This window comes from Spermophilus citellus (genome assembly GCF_964194105.1).
Source record: "Spermophilus citellus genome assembly, chromosome: 12".
Classification (NCBI taxonomy): domain Eukaryota; kingdom Metazoa; phylum Chordata; class Mammalia; order Rodentia; family Sciuridae; genus Spermophilus; species Spermophilus citellus.
This window is the reverse complement of record NC_138198.1, coordinates 89,634,009-89,651,085: the sequence shown is the minus strand read 5'-3', so window position 1 is coordinate 89,651,085 and position 17,077 is coordinate 89,634,009.

Genomic DNA, 17,077 nt, shown 5'->3' with positions numbered 1-17,077 from the left:
CCTAAGAATGTGTCATCTGACATAGCAAAGAGGTTTTTATTTATAGATTGATTTTAGTAGGAACATTGAAATCTGAAGATTATATTGGATTCTCTGGGTGGACTCAGTGTCATTACAGAGATCTTTATAAAAAAAAAAAGGTGAGGGAGAAGCTGATGTAAAGTTGACAACAGAAACAGAGTCAGAATAGACAAGATAGAGGAGGTCAGAGTGATGTGAAGAAGGGATATGGGCATTTTCTGGAAGCCCACATAAGAAGGAAATGGGTGGTTTTCTAGATTTAAGTTGCTTTTATTTTCGTGCATTAAGATGCCTGATTTCCAAAAGTGTTATAATAATCCATAAAATAACACTTTTGTTATTTTAAAGCCAGTAAGTGTACAACAATTTCTTAAAATAGCAATAGAAACTGGCTCAGAAACAAAATTTAAGCCTTAGATACATTATGTCTCTGAACTAGATAATCCCCTGCTCCAACTCATTTTAGACCTTCCTTAGAGCGCAGTTGATATTAGAAAATGACCAAAGAAACAGGGGTTGATATTGTTACCGTGGGAATCACTTAACGAGGTGAGTGCAGGAGAGTGAGGAGAAATTGATGATTTCCTTCGGGCACTGGGAAAGTCAAACACCAAGTTGATTGAGTGCAAAGGGTAAGCCCAATTAGTTACAAGAAGAAACACTTGTAGATTACTAAAGAGAACATTTCTAGTTTCCTAATGATGCTTTCCAGATGGAGGATCTCCACCACTATACAAGTTGTAACAATCCTGACTTTGCACCACTCCCTGATCCTGATTGCTGAATTGAGGTACATGTGACACTCAGGCCCTACCTATCTTTTCCTTGTCCCTTTTACATAAAAACCATGCAGGAAGTGTGGGGTCTGCTTTCCTATAGGGAAGGCCCTGTTGTCACACAGAGAAACTGTCCTTTTCCAACAAAGCCTGGCACTGACTAGGAAACTGGAATTCTGAAGTTGAAAATCAGGAAATCCATTTGACTCCCACACTGTCAAAATCCTCCAAAAAGATGTCATCAGAAATATAGAAAATATTGCAATTTTCATTTTCCTTACACTTTTGTCTTTTTTTCTTAACTTGAAGAATTTAGGTAGGGAAAAGCAACACTAGCATGTGACCTGCAATAGAAACCAGTAAGACTTACAGTTTAATGACATTAAAGTACATCATATAATTGGCTGAGGTGTAGCTGAGATGTAAAGCATGTACTTTGCATGCACCTTGCCCTGGGTTCAATCCAAAGCAATAAGAAGAAAATGAATCATTGAAATCCTTGAGGTATAGGCCAAAGCTGATGTGATTATAGTTATTTTATCATGACTATACTCTGGGTGAAATTTTTCCCAAATATTTTAAATATATTTTTTTAAATTTAATTTACTTGATTAATTGAAATCTGTAGCATCTTTTAAAATATGATGCTCACTTAGCATTTTATTATATCCCCAATATGGTCAACAAAACAAAACAAAACAAAAAACCAAGAAAACACTAGCCCATTGTTTTCCCTGACTAGGAATCTGTTTTATTAGTTTAATTAGATTATAAGAAATAAAGGGTTTGAGAGAAAAGTTGTATGACCATATAACACATTCTAGGAAGTGAGAAGCAGAATTAATTATGAAGGACAACCAACAAATCCCGAAAAAACTCATAATACTTTTTCATCATATTTTATTTCTTCCCGGCTATTTGTGAGTGTGTGTGTTTTAACACTGAGATGTGGATACCCTCTTACAGTTACTTTTGGCCAGGGAGCACTTGTGATATAGTTGCATTGTTTGTATGTGAACAGGTTTGGCCATAGCTATTCACTCTTCTTCCGTTTAACAGAATTATGTGTTTGTTGTTATAATGCATGCTAAGTTTAATTGCTATTTAAAATGTACTTAAAGGATTACAACATGATTTGACATTACATTAAAAGTTACTGTGTATGCAGGAGGGCATGGGAAAAGACCAATGGGAGGTACATTTGATATTCATGAAGCAGATATTCATCATTAGAGGACCGTAATTTCTTATTTTCTTGCAAGCAACTACTAAGTATTTATAGGCCCTCAGAAATAAAGATGCCCTTAAGAAAGTGTTTAATTTTTGCTTAGATTGATAGTAGAGAATATTTCTCGTCATAATGCATCATCTGGAGACATTGCCCAAACCCAGAATAGATTAGAAGTTAGTATGACTGAGACATACATCAAGTATGACTATTGTTGAGACACTGGAATGGTCATTGATAGCATCTTTTCCTTAATATGACATACTGGGTACATATTACAAGTAATGGCTTAGGACAGATGAAATACATTGCAATAAAACCTATCACAGCATTGCATAATTCAAAATTTACCCATTCTCTGATGGTTTCTTGTATATTATTTGTGAATGTATTATTTTTTTATCCTTTTCAGAGATACTATTCTTGTCAAGAGCTTTGGTCTTTGGCTTATTTGAAAATTACTTAGTCACATGTATTCCTCATGTGTGAAAAATAACGACAACAACAACAACAAAAATTAAAACAAAAACAAAACCTCCTAAGAACAATCAGTTAAATTTTGTAATATTAAATTGTTATGGTTTGGATTTAGAATGTCTCCCAAAAACTCAAGTGTTGAAGACATAGTCCCCAGTGCAGCTATGCTCAGAAGTGGGACTTTTGGGTAGTGATTGGATCGTGAAGGCTCTGACATCATCAGTGGATTAATTCATGGAGGAATTCATGGCTAAATGGATTACTAAAAGGTATAAAAAACTGTAAGAGGTGAAACCTAGTAAAAGGGAATGAGTCCTAGAGGATGTTCCCTTGGAACTATATCTTGTCCCCTATCCTTCCTCCTTTTCTGTTTCCTGGCCACCATGAGATGAGCAACCTTGCTCCATCACATCCTCCCCTGCCATAACATTCTGCTTCACTATAGGCCAGAAGTCAATAGAGACAGTCAACGAAGAACTGAAACTTCTGAAACCATGAGCTAAAATAAATCTTTCCACCTTGAAATTCTTTTTCTCATGTATTTGTCACAGCGACAAAAAAAAAAGCTTACTAAAAAAATAAGTGCAATGTTGAAACACTGTATAACTGATTTTGTACTTTCTTCATTCAAAAATATCCCTTAGATAATTTCTTACTTGAATTGGTTTCATAAATATAATTGTCATAAAATAGGGCCGTAGGTACTACTACTCCAAGGAGTCAAATGTGCCATTTATTGTGCAAACTCAGTATCTAATCCATCTCTGTTGTACGGCCCATTCAATCATATGCTCATTTAGGAGTCTGGGAATTTTATTCCAGTATATCTTAAGCTGACAGGAGGGAAATTGAACTTGGCATTGAAAGATAATCAAAAGATACCCCATCTGCTAGTCACACTGGTATGGGATTGGGATTATCTAAAGCTGTCTTCCTTCTAGTTCTACAATAAAGATAAAAGAGAAGACCTTTTTTTTCCCCTTCTTCCTTCTCCTTTTCCTTTTATTAATATATAGAGAAAAGAAACTAATCATTTATGTCAACTTAAGAGTTAATTTGTTTCAATTATGTCATCTTCCTTCAGCCTTCCATTTGAGTCAACCTGTGAAGCACAATCTTGGTTGAGATTTGAAATTTTAATGACTTAGAATATACTAAGAAGCAGGAAGGTTACCTTAGGTGGACTTTTCCCTTATAAAACATAAAGAAGAATATGTGGCAGTCAGCTCAGGCTTTGATTAAATACAGTTCGGATTCAATAGGAACTAAAAAACTTTGCTCAATGAAATTGTCCTATAAAGGTTATTTTCTTCCTCATATGACTAAAGAATCGTGATTTTATTTTTTCAACCTTGTAGTTAAGATATAATTTGATCTCTTTGGAAACCACTGAGATCCTCTTGGAAAACTAAATTTCCTTAGAAAGTGAAGGTGAAACAAAATAATTAATCAATGGATTATATTTCTTTGCCAAATGAATTTTCAAGGGTAAAACTACCTTTTTATTTTTATTTTTCTCAAATATTTTCATAAAAATACTACATGCAGTTTTATAAAGCTGAGTGTGTAATTGCTCATTTGGACTTAATTTATTCAAAGAATTTATGGATTTGTTTATAGAAAATATAATGTGAAGAAGCAGATACTGTGTATATCATGGTGAACTTAGAACATAACATTATAATAAAAGAAAATTCTCCTCTAGTAGTTAACTGAGAATCTGCCTGAAGATCACCATAACCTGGCAATGACCAAGGCCAATTCCAGAAAAACCCAGATAGCTATAGGAGAGGCAGTTCTCATACAAAAAGAAATACCTTTCCCTGAATTTTAGCTTTGTCAATCCAACTTTTTGTGCAATTTCAGAGCTCAGAGTAGGATGGCACTTCCTTCATGGCCATCAGCTCCGCACCACTTCCAGAGCATTTTAACCTACAATTCATCTCTAGAGCCTGCTTCTCTCCTCCTATCATGGTACTTAGGCCTCCGATGCTTGTTAGTTTTCCTGCATCAACTGCCATATGTGTTAAAGCAAAGAGTACGTCCACTCTGCTTGACATTCTAAGTACCCCACTCTCTTTTTTTAGATATCCTACTTTTTAAAATTTCCAATAAACTTTCGTGATATTATTTGGCCACCTTCTTTCAATAATTTTTCACATTTGTCTCTTACAAATGCTACATTTACACCTTATTTCTTCATACCTGAATATCTGCACAGTTGTGAAGGGCTGTGCCAGCCTGTTTTCCACGATCAATTTGCGCTGCATGATTGTCACCAGTTTAATATTATTAAAAAGCCTGTTTAATCATGTTGCTTAAATAATAATAATCAGATTATTATGTCTATAATTTCAAAGCTTTTATAATATAAAAGTCTCTCCTCCTCTCCCAAATTTGTGTAAAACTTCTTTTTCAGAACTTCCAATACAACTTGTAACTTATTGCAATTATCCTGAATTGATCTTCTATTTTTTATACATTGACTTGAATTATAACATGATTTATAGGTGAGAGGCCTTTCTGTCTCTTAGCAAATTCTCTCCTTCCAAAATCCATTCCAAATCCTGGCTGATCCAATATAGTCTTTCCTAAATATTTTGGATGCAATGATTTTTTTTGTCAAATATTCAATTTTTTAAAAAAAATTTATTCATCATTCTAATTATACTTGACAGTAGAATCTATTTTGATATATTTATATGAGCACAGACTATTTCTTATTCTAATTAGGAACCTAGTTTTGTGAATGTATATGTGGGTTAGAATCACTGTGGTGTATTCATATATGTACATAGGAAAGATATTTTTTTTAAAAGCAAATTGTTTCACACAAACTTGGCCTCTGAGTTCTAAAGTTTCATGTTAGATTTCTGGGAATGTGATTTTTCATCAGGGAATTTGATATCTTTCTTTACATAGTTGAATCAAAAAGTAATTAGAGGAAGTTGAGGGATAGTAGAAACAATATTTCTTTAGAATCCAAAAGTAAAATTTTCTGTTATTTATGAATAGGAAATCAGTTGATAAGAATTGACAGAATGATTATTGGTGACAGAGGTCAGTGTCAGGTGAGTACTCAGGCTAAACATCTCTCTTTTCTGCAGAAAGAGATCCCTCAGGTCAGCATTAAAGATCAGAGGCAGTGATGGAGATGTCTTACCTACATGTCTTGCCTACAGGGACAACACCCATGCTGATGTTCAGAGTAAGTTCCTTGTCAGAAAGCTTAAACATGGTGCAACACAGGGGCAGTAACAGGACACCCTAAATGACTTCATTTAAATCACAAAAATATTTGTTTTTTCATGATAACCTAAAAAAATAAAATAACAGAACCTGCTTCAGATCAAATACTTCCATCCCACCACCCTAAAATTTACTTTGCTGAAATGGAAAGGCACTCCATGCCCTCAGATTCAAGAGTAAAATATTAAATATTTAAGAGAAACTTGTTTTGAATGTTTTAGAGAAAATATTAATACTCTATAAGATGTATCAACTCATATATACATTTATATATACACATCTATTCATACATTTTAATCCAATTGATACCAATCAAGATTTATATATAGATTCTTCTACATATTATCATTTTTTCCAAAATTGACAAGAAATGTATCTTAAATTGAAATCTGAAAAATGGAAACCATCCATTTCTTCAATAAGCTCTTCATCTCCACTGCTACTGTCTTGTATGTATACTTTTCATTTTTTTTTCAGCTTCAGTAATGTCATAAAATTTCCACTGCCTGCTCTCTTGGTTCCTATATTTTTCATCTTTTCAACTTCAGTAATGTCATATAACAAAGTTCCCTTTCTCCCAGTTTTGCTGCTCTCCAATCTTTATTTTACACTGATACAGGAGAATTTTTCTAAAGGGCAAATCTTGTTATTTTACTTTCCACTAAATAGCTTTCATTTGACTAGGGGAGAAAGTCAAACCCCCTACCTTGGTGTACAAGGCATTTCAAGAATTGGCTTTTGCATTCCTTTCACCCTTTATTCCTCACCCTGTTCAGAACTGCATTTCATGTGGTAACTGTTTAAAGCTCTCCTAAGTTACCACACCAGTCCTCACTGTTGCCTCCTTCTATGGAATGTGCAAGCTCCCCATCTCTTTCCTTTTCTGACCTATGAGTCTGGAAAGAACCTACTAATCTTTCTCATTTCAGTACATGCACCACAATTCAGACAGATATATGATTGGGGGGGGGGGTTATTTTTACTTCCAAAGGAAAATGAGCTACAGTTTTCTCTATAGATCTGATCTATACTGTCTACCACACACTTTATAATATGTTCTCTTATCCCCCATTGTTCTTTGAGGACAATAGCTTTATTTTTATCTTATCTTCATGATGTACAATCCATGATATAGCACAATGATGATCAATAAAAATTACTGATGAATAAATGTATTAATTCATTTTAGAAAGTTTACACATGGAGATGCCAATTATGATTCCTGTGGAACACTTGTGGATGTCTTGATGATTAGTGTACGTTTATCAAATATCAACAAAATTTTAAAAAGGCACATACATTATGAATAAAATCAACACAGGCATCAAACATCCATGTAGCATGTATAATATGTTAGTCACAGTCATATGAACTTAAGGTATATTGACTCATTGAGATCTCTGAACATAATCTGCTCCTTGGGTTTAAAATCTGTGTTCTTCACCTAAAACCTAGTATTTAGCATAGTGCTTGACTGTAGTATATGTTGGACATACAAGTAAACCCTATTAGCATGTTTGGAGCAAAAAAAAATTATACTACTCAAGTTTTTAATATTGCTAAAAGTTACATGTTGTCCTATTAAAGTTTGATGCCTACATTCTTAATCTAGTTTAGCCAAATTTGAAGTATTTTAAAATATTTTAGAGAAAGAGATGGTTTTTAGTTTATTATTTAAAAAATCTGAATATATTATCTCTTATTATAAAGATAAGCCTAGTTCAAAAGACATGTCCTGCATTGAACATCCTGTCTTTCACAAATGGGGATTCATTAACTTTTCTTTGTTCTAACATTCTATGAAGTCATTGTTTATGTTTTTCAATGTTTTGCTCTATTCTTAATTATTTGCATAGAGATTTACTTATTAGATTTTTGGTTCCTTGTGGGCTAAAGTCTAGCTGCAAGAATATGTTTCATCCACCTTCTCATCTCTACATAGTAGGCAGTTTTGTGGGTAGTGTAAAGAGAGGAGAATGGATACAGTCCCAGTTCTGCCAAAAATAGTCTAGTAACCTCCAATAACTTGCTCCCCACCACCACCCCCAGTATATACTTTATTCTTATGTGAAGAAAGGGTTGGGCTTCAATCATTTCATGGTCTTGCTCTCATTTCTAATATTCTACAACTCAATAAGATAACTTTATATTAAACAGTATTGTATCTATGAATGGATCCTGGTTATTTGAACAGGAAGTTAGAATGCATTTATATTTCCATATAAAATTAATTAAATATTATGCTATAATTCATTTATCCATTTTTCATTAACAAAGGATTCCTAAAGCTTGAGTCATTGAGGACAAGTTTGTAACCCAGCCTCCCATGAAATTTCTGATTCTGGCATAGTAAGTAAGTTTTAGTCAGTGGGATATTAATATAATATTAACAAAAGCAATGCTATTTCCCAGCTTGTCCCACTTAAAGCTATGCTCTTCATTTTCTTTTTACTCTTTCTTCTTGGATAAGATACAGACTTACTAACATAAGAACAGTGCCCAATACCCAAGATGAGTTCATTAGCAAAATTGGGAGACCTGGGTTCCCTACCCTAATTAACTACTACATCACACTTGGATGTCTTGTTACCTACTGCTCTACACATACACATAAAATTTTATCATGCATATTACTTGGATTTTTATTGTAACAGCTAAACCAATATTATAACCAATATTTGAAAATCAGTTTCAATAGAATTATTATTGGATAGGGTATAAATAAAGTATCTTAAACTGGATGTTTTGCATTTATTATACAAAATCTATACTCCACATTTGTCCAATGTATTGTGTAGGAGGTTCACCAGTGGAGTGTCTTGCTCTTTGAATTCTGAGTGAATTCATCAAATAAAAAGTACTGGTAAGGAATTGAAGGCACACAGCAGTTTGAGACTGGAATGTTCATTATTTTGTCTGCTTCTCTACCAGTTTTTCCTAGGATTGCCTGCTTCTGTCAGAGCACAGCTCCTGCTGGGCACAGAGTCACTCAGTTGTAATCTCGGAGGCTTGGGTGGCTGAGGCAGGAAAATTACAATTTTGAGGACAGTTTTAGAAATTTAGAAAGACTTTGTCTTAAAATAAAGAATAAAAGGGACTGGGGATGTAGCTCTGTGGTAGAGCTCTCTTGGGGTCCATCCCCAGCTCTGCAGGGAAACAAAACAAAACAAACAAACAAAAAATCAAAACCAAAAAACTCCTGCAGGCAGCCTCCTCCTTTGGGGGGAGTTTTGCCATTTCTTAGTTTCCCTCAACTCTCTCTAAAATTTTTTGAATGTTCTTCTTATTAAACTCCCCTTAATTTTGTCATTTGCATGTGCATTGTATGTTTTCTGGTAGGACTTTGACTAAATAAGTTATACCGAAGTGGAACTGGGAAACAAATTCTTTTGGATTGGTTATTCAAACATTTGATATGTATATGTACAGCAGTCTAGCTAGTGGAAATATGTCCCTGGCAATCCAGTTGTATGCCTGCCATTATACTTATTCAAATAACCCATATAGGACAGTAGAGGACAAGGTAATGAATGACCAAATGATAGGGGCATGCAGTGGCTATGGAAATTACAGTGATTATAATGACTATAAAGGTCAGCTATTGCTTTAATGTCCCTCAAAATCATACACAAAGTAAATGCAAATTAAAGACAAATTCAGAACACTCGTGGATGATCAGAGAGCCTTTCTGGCATCTTCTATTGAAGCTCTCCTAAAAAGAGCGATAATAAGGAGGCAGTTCAGATCCTAATTTTAAGGGTTCCAGAGTTTGCGGCTCTACATACTAAATCCTTTCAGCTCTCTTATGTTAATGTGCTGATGGGAAGAGTGGCACATTAAGGTGTAGTTGGATGTTTTTAGGCAGATATCAATGAGCCTTGGAAATCTGAACTGCAAATTCTCCTAATGTTACTTGTTGCTACAGTTAGCCTCTCTTGCATTCTCCATGATGTAATTCCACTGAGTTACTTCTTGGCTGTAGAAATGGAGAACATGCACTTTGATTGAAGGTGATGTTGTGTGGCATATCATAGAAAAGGATATGTGGAACTTCCCAAATAGTGTTTCTGCCAGAAGTGCTATAGACACTAAGGCATATTTGCATCCCAGATATGTATCTATCCCTAGTTCACTCTGCCTGATAAAGAACTAATCCAGTTTAGATGAAAGCATATGGTAAGATGAAGATGAAGTGAGTGTTGAAAAATGGAAATTAAAGAAAGTATACTTTGAGAGCAAGGTTTTATATTGTTTCTTTTCATTCCATGGTAATAAAAGGAATGGTAGTGACTAAAGTTTTACTTGGGAGAAAAATTGTAGCACTTTCAGTCCATAATTCCTATTTTGAATAGGAAATTTTTTTTGCTTAAGATAAAGAAGAGTAAATATTGAGAAAGACCATGATGAATACTTTTTATTTGCTTCTCTTCACCCTTTCCCACCCTTCTGTATTCTCATGAGTTTGGCCAGGTTGGCAACATCCATGAGCTCCTTGGCACTAGAGTTGGATTAGATCAACAGAAAGTACCTACAGAAGGTTTGACAGAAGGAAGAGATTGAGCTTCAGGTACGTATTCCTCAGATTCTTAATGGGTCTACTAGAGGTCCTGATTTCTGTTATAACCATAGTTATATTTCCCAGGTCATTGTAACTGTTCCAAAACTCAGAGTTCTAACAGCTCATAGCTCTTAGTAACCCTGAGGTGCTTCATCCAACCATGCTGGTCTTCCTTAATTACTCATATTTTGCAACTAATATTTCATTTAAATGTCCTCAGGTGTACTTCAAACACATTCTGTTTGACTGCACACTCTATTTCCTGTGAAGAACCTTAATGACACAAATACAGGGCAGGCAATATATTGCATGTCAGATATTATATTTCTTTTCTCTCTTACACTCAAAATAGTAAAAATGTCAAGAAAATAGATGTTATTATCTTAGAAAATGCCACCAATACCATATTTCCCTGTGGCAATTCAGTCCTAGTTTCGATGAGAGGTTAATATGAAAATATAAATGGATCTCCTTGCTTTTTGTCTCTTTGTGCATGCTTTAGAAAAATGACCTTTAGAAGAAGCATGTAGCAAAATAGCTTTAAACATTTTTGACAAGTTTAGTGCACTCAGAGACAGTAGTGTAAAAAACAAGTTTGTTAAATAATTTCTAATAGTCACTTATAATTATAGTGGACTTCATATTGTTTTAGTTCTAATCACTTGATATATTTTTATCATAGTTGTGAAGAAATTTAAACACATTTCTCAAATAATGAAATTGTATGTAGATGAGAAATATACGATGTGGAAAACTAAAAATACATATTCTAAGTTTAATTACAAATTTGTATTATCCTGTTTAGTTTTTATCCACAAAACAGACTAGAAGACAAAAAAACATAACCAGTAAGTACATCCAAGTAATAGTTTGCAAATAATATAATAATGCATTTCATAGTAATTTGTGCCAAAATTTACCATTTTACGACAACTATGTACATCTAGATTTTTTTGAAACTTTTTGTTTCTTCATTGTTTTGCTTTGTTCTTACATCTCTATTAATGTTATGAGCAATTTTAACTTGGTGTAGGTATAGACATATTTACATAAATAACACTTTTCACAAAATGGTTTCAAGTGTTGAAGAATTTGCCCACAATCAAAATAATTTTTACTTTACGTGTATGAATTAAGCCTAAGTTTTAAATGTATATGTTTATGTGCACTTGAACATGTTAATTGGTAAGCATGTGTGGGACGTTTCCTAAGGAATAATTACATTTATAAAAATTAAATATGTTGATAAATAATCATTAAACTGTTCTCAGAATCTTTTGGTGTTTGTGTATTAAGGTACATTCAAGGACGTACTGACATCTGCAAGTAGAAGTTATGTGAGGATTTACTTCTATGAAATACAGGATAATGCTAGAAGAGTCTTCTAATATGTATGTAGGCAAAGAGAGATAGTAAAGCCCAATTAATTTGTCAAAGTAGGAAACCTAATCAACATACACTTTCAGAGAAAGAAATGCTATTATAAATTCTTCTTATGCAATTTAGATTTTATGTAAAACTTTCTGTCCACTTATTCTGTCCCCCACACCTCCCACCACTGGCTCTTGCCACCTCCCAGCATCCCATCTCTTCTTTGTATATCTAAAATTGTTATATCAGAAAGGAGGAAGACAGGCTACTTTAGGGTAGTCTTTATTTTCCCTGTCTTCTGAGATCTCTTTCTGTTGAACTAGTTCAGTATCTGAATCATTTTGTGAGCTGTTTTTACTGCGAATGTTGCCATATTTAGCAAATAAATATATAAAATTTACAGTTAAATTAGAATTTCAGATAAAAATTTTTTTTAGCATAAGTATTTCCCAAGCAATATTTTGGACATAGCTATACAAAATAACAATCCAGTTTATTTGTTGCTTATTTAACTATTTAATAGTCACATTTCACAAGGTGTTTTGTATTTTATATGCCATCTTATTTATTGCATATAAAATTACTTTTTTATGTAATTAAATCTTTTTCATGAGTTCTGTCACCTTCTCTATTCCCTACTTCATCAAGATTGTTTTTTATAAAAGCTTTTATGAAGTTTTTGTAGAGACAAAGGAGAAACACAAGTAGTAAGAGATGTTTTAAAATATAATTAAATTTCCCCATTAAATAAAAGTTGAGTTCGCTGTTTTTTGTCCTCAACATACATATTTTTTATTGATGATGTTTTAGTCAGCTTTTTCAGTGCTGTGAGTAAAAGACCGGACTAGAACAATTTTAGAGGAGGAAAAGTTTATTTGAGGGTTCTCGGTTTCAGAGATCTCAATCCACAGACAGCTGGCTCCATTCCTCTGGGATCAAGGTGAGGCAGAACAACATGGCGGAAGAGTGTGGTGGAGTGAAGTGGCTGACATGATGATCAGTAAGCAGAGAGAATGAGAGAGCGAGAGAGAAAGAGACCCACTCACCAGACACAAATATATACTCCAGAGACACCCTCCAGGGACCCACCTCCTTCAGCCATATCCTACTTTCATTCAGTATCAGGGGATTAATTCACTGGTTGGGTTAAGATTCACATAACCCAATCATTTCTTCTCTAAAGCTTCTTAGATTGTCTCATACATGAGCTTTTCGGATGTGTTATGGTGTAGAGATGCCTAATCTCTACACCATAACACATAATGAATTATGATTATAAGGACAGAGAGGGGCTTATTCAGTATAACTTTGAATAAACGTAAAATGTCTCTTTGTTTCCTCATATATAACAAAAAAGATTATTGAAGGCAGATTATCATCTATCAATCACAATCTCTCTCTCTCTCATACACACACACACACACACACACACATCTTGATTAAGACTTCAGAATTGCATTAAGATAAGATTTTTCAGATATCTTACATATGTTGATTTTGAAGAATAATATTTTTTTGCTATCTTGCTCTTTAGAATTAAGAAGAGTATATAAGATAAGGAAATAAGGAGTCATTTGTTAATATAACATTTTATAACTTTGAAAAGTTAACATTTCTTCAAGGCTGATTTGTTTTCCCCAATATCCCCTTTTTTGGGAATTTCTAACTCTGTGGACTAGTGCAAATTTCTTAGATATTATAATGGGGACACTGTTTCCATATTTCATTAATTTAATAAATTTTTGATAACTTTTAACTTTTCTGAGCCCTAAGTTTTCTGATTTTTAGAACCAGATATTTTCTTTGGATATTTACTCAAGTCAAGGTTTTGGCACTAAGACCACCTCTTACCATCTTACATAAAATTGCAGGGCAAGTACAAATTTATTTTTCTGCAGAGTACTGATTCTCATATCTCACATCATGTGACCATTCATATATTTGCTTGTTTATTTTTGCTGCCTATCTCCTTACAATGAGGGTTGCTATCACAATAATGAGGATTCTCCTTTTGATATAATCCCAGTACTTCAAACTAACATAGAAGGAAATTTAATACACATTTGCTGACTGAAAGGTGTTCTTTACCTATTTCTATATAGATACCAGGGTTAATACAAATTACAGAAGCTTTAGAGGTTTATTGAATATAAAGAATTCCATGGAATGTCGAAAATAAATGATTAATTTCATGGCTATTAACACAGTACTGGCTAGATGACATAGAGCAATAAATCAATGAATTTTAATACTCTTTCCTTTTCCTTCTCAATTCCTTTGATTTATATCCAATGTTGATTTCCTAGCTTTTTTCATCTTGAACAGAATCATGGAGAGGCAAGTAAAAAGAAAGAAAAATGAAAAGATTAAATAGAGAAGGCAGCATTAATAATATGTGTTACTTGAATTATATATATATATATATAATTACATCAAATGCTTGGCAATGATTAGACAAAAATTAGAAGCATATTAGAAATAACACATGTCATGTTATTTTAAAATGTTAACATTTGCAGTAAGGTGAAAAAATACTCATTCAAATTGAATCCTAATGTCAAGGATTTATTTTGTAATTTTTTGATTGATCAATAAGAGGTAAAGTGAGTACTAAAAATCTCACAGAGATGAAAAATAAAATAATTAAAAGTAACTTGATCATTTCAAACACAGACAAGTGAGGAGAAAATAGTAGAAGAAAATCATTCTTGTTTTTTTTTTTTTTTTTAATAGGATCTAAATATAAGTTGCTTTAGAAAAAACACACCTGTAATGAAAAAACAAACAAATAAACATCAACAAAAGCAAAACCCAGAAGACTTTATTATAAAAATGTGTGGAAAATATATAAGTGAAAAACTAAACAACAGCAAGAAATGACTTTAGAGAAGAAGAATTATTAAAGCTAAAAAAAGGTTTTATAACATGCTAGTAAGGTCAATATTTTAAGGAGGATCATCAATTTTAAATTTTTATGTATATAATAACAGGTTTATACCATGTACAGTAAAATTTTGTAGATATTAAAAATAAATAAACACACAAAAATGTTGGGAAAGTTTATTTATTTATTTATTTATTTATTTATTTATTTATTTATTTATTTATTGGTACCCATGATTGAGCCCAAGGGTGCTTAACCACTGAGCCACATCTCCATCCATTATATTTATTTTTATTTTTTATTTTTAATTATACATGACAATAGAGTGTATTTTGACATATTTATACAAACATGGAGTACATCTTAGTTTAATTAGAATCCCAGTCTTGTGGTTGTGCATGGTGTGGATATTCACTGTGGTGTATTTGTATGTGTAAATAAGAAAGTTAAGTCAGATTTATTCAACTGTCTTTCTTGTGTTGTGAAACTTTTAATACATCTATCTTAGTAATAGAAAAGGCTGGCAGAATATCAGTAAATACACAGAGAATAAAACAAAATGACTTTCAAAAAATGTACCTAACTAACTGACATGCGGTTACCAAAAATAATGACCACAGAATATGTATTACTTCCAAGTGTGCTTGAAACATTTACCAAACCTGATATTGGCAGAGCATCAAAACATGTATCAGCAGATTTAAGAGATCTGATATAACACTGAATAAATACTTTGAACTCCAGTTTCTTGAATTGGAATATAGATCAATATAAAATATACCTATAAAAACAAAAAGGCAGATGAATTGAATGCACCAGAACACAAATTACAAATTATGTGTGTGGGGTGTGTGTGTGTGTGTGTGTACACATTGAAATATCTAGCATATATATAACAGAATGCCTAGAAGTTGAGAAAAAGGTGAGTAGGATCCATTTTTCAATAAATAGTACCTTAGGATTTTCTAAAATTAATGAAACATTTCTATGCATAGATCCAAGAAACTCTGAAAACTCCAACCATAATAAATATAAATAAATCTATGACTAGACATAACCTAGTTCAACTACTAAGAAACAAAACCAAAATAAATTTGTTTTGAAAATAGGAAGAGAAAAAATGTTATGCTGACCTTAAAACAACAACATATAAGACCTTTAACTTACTTAAAAAAAATCTTGTCAAAGTTAGGAGATAATACATTCAAATCAGTGAAGTGCTGAATGAAAATCATTGCCAAACTGAAATTCTACATCCAAAGTGTCTAAAAAGACAAATAAAATGTTTTAAGGATATCTCTATTAAAGAAATTTAATTTGTGTTTTAAAACATTCTTTAAACATCACCAGCCCCATACAGTTTGATAATAATTTAATCAAATATTTATTAAACTAATATTTAGTTATTTATTGAATGGATAAACAGAGAACACTTCCTATGAGGCCAGCAAAACCTTAAAACCAAAATCAGATAAATTCTGCTAAATCAAATTTGATTTAAATCTCTCTCATGAATAAAAACCAAAAAAGCAAATGGAATCTAGTAATATATAAAACATGTTCACATAGCATAACTTCTTCAGATGTATTACATCAAAGAATATGTTGAGTAAGTGATCAAAAATTAACTACAATGGTACAAGTATTGGAGGAAAAATATGACATCTCTCTATATAAGAAAATATAATGCAATAGTATTCATATTTTAAAAATAAATAGTATATTGGACCTAACAAATGACTTAACCTGATTAGTGTATTTATCAAAATTAACAAAAATATAATTGTTTATGGGACTTTGACACATTTTTCCAGTGAGATTGGACAAAAACAAATTAACTATGCCTGCTCTCACCACTGTTATTAAATGATTTATAGATGATTTTATCCAGAGTGGACATAAATACAAGGTACAAGAATTGAAAAAGAAGAAACAATTGTCAATATTCATATATGACATGATTGTGTTCTTAGAAAGCAGAGAATATACAGATAAACTGTAAGCATTTATCAGGGAATTTAGCAAAATATTTGGATACAAGGGGAATAGAGAACAAAAGCTCAAATAAAAAAACTATCATTTGCAACATTATTAAAAATCATGAATATTTAAGAATATATCCCATAAATTATTTGCAAAATATCAGCATAGGAATCCACAAATTTTCTTAGGGAAAATTCAAAAGACATTAATAAATGGAAGCATGCACCACATACTAGTTTTAAATATTTGATATTGTAAAGTCATTAATAGTGAGGGAAAAACAAAATAAAATCTAATAAAATGTATTCCCATATATTCATATAATTGGATACAATTTTAAAAAATAAAATCACTAATTGTTGCTAAGAATTCTCATAATCTTCTAGTATATGGATAAAGTGATATAACTCTTTTAGAGAGTTATGTATATATGTTAGTCTAAACATACACATATATTATGATTAGAAATATATTCCTCAGAATGGAGGAATTTTGATTAGGCAAAGGTGGGGAGAAGAGGGGCCACAGGG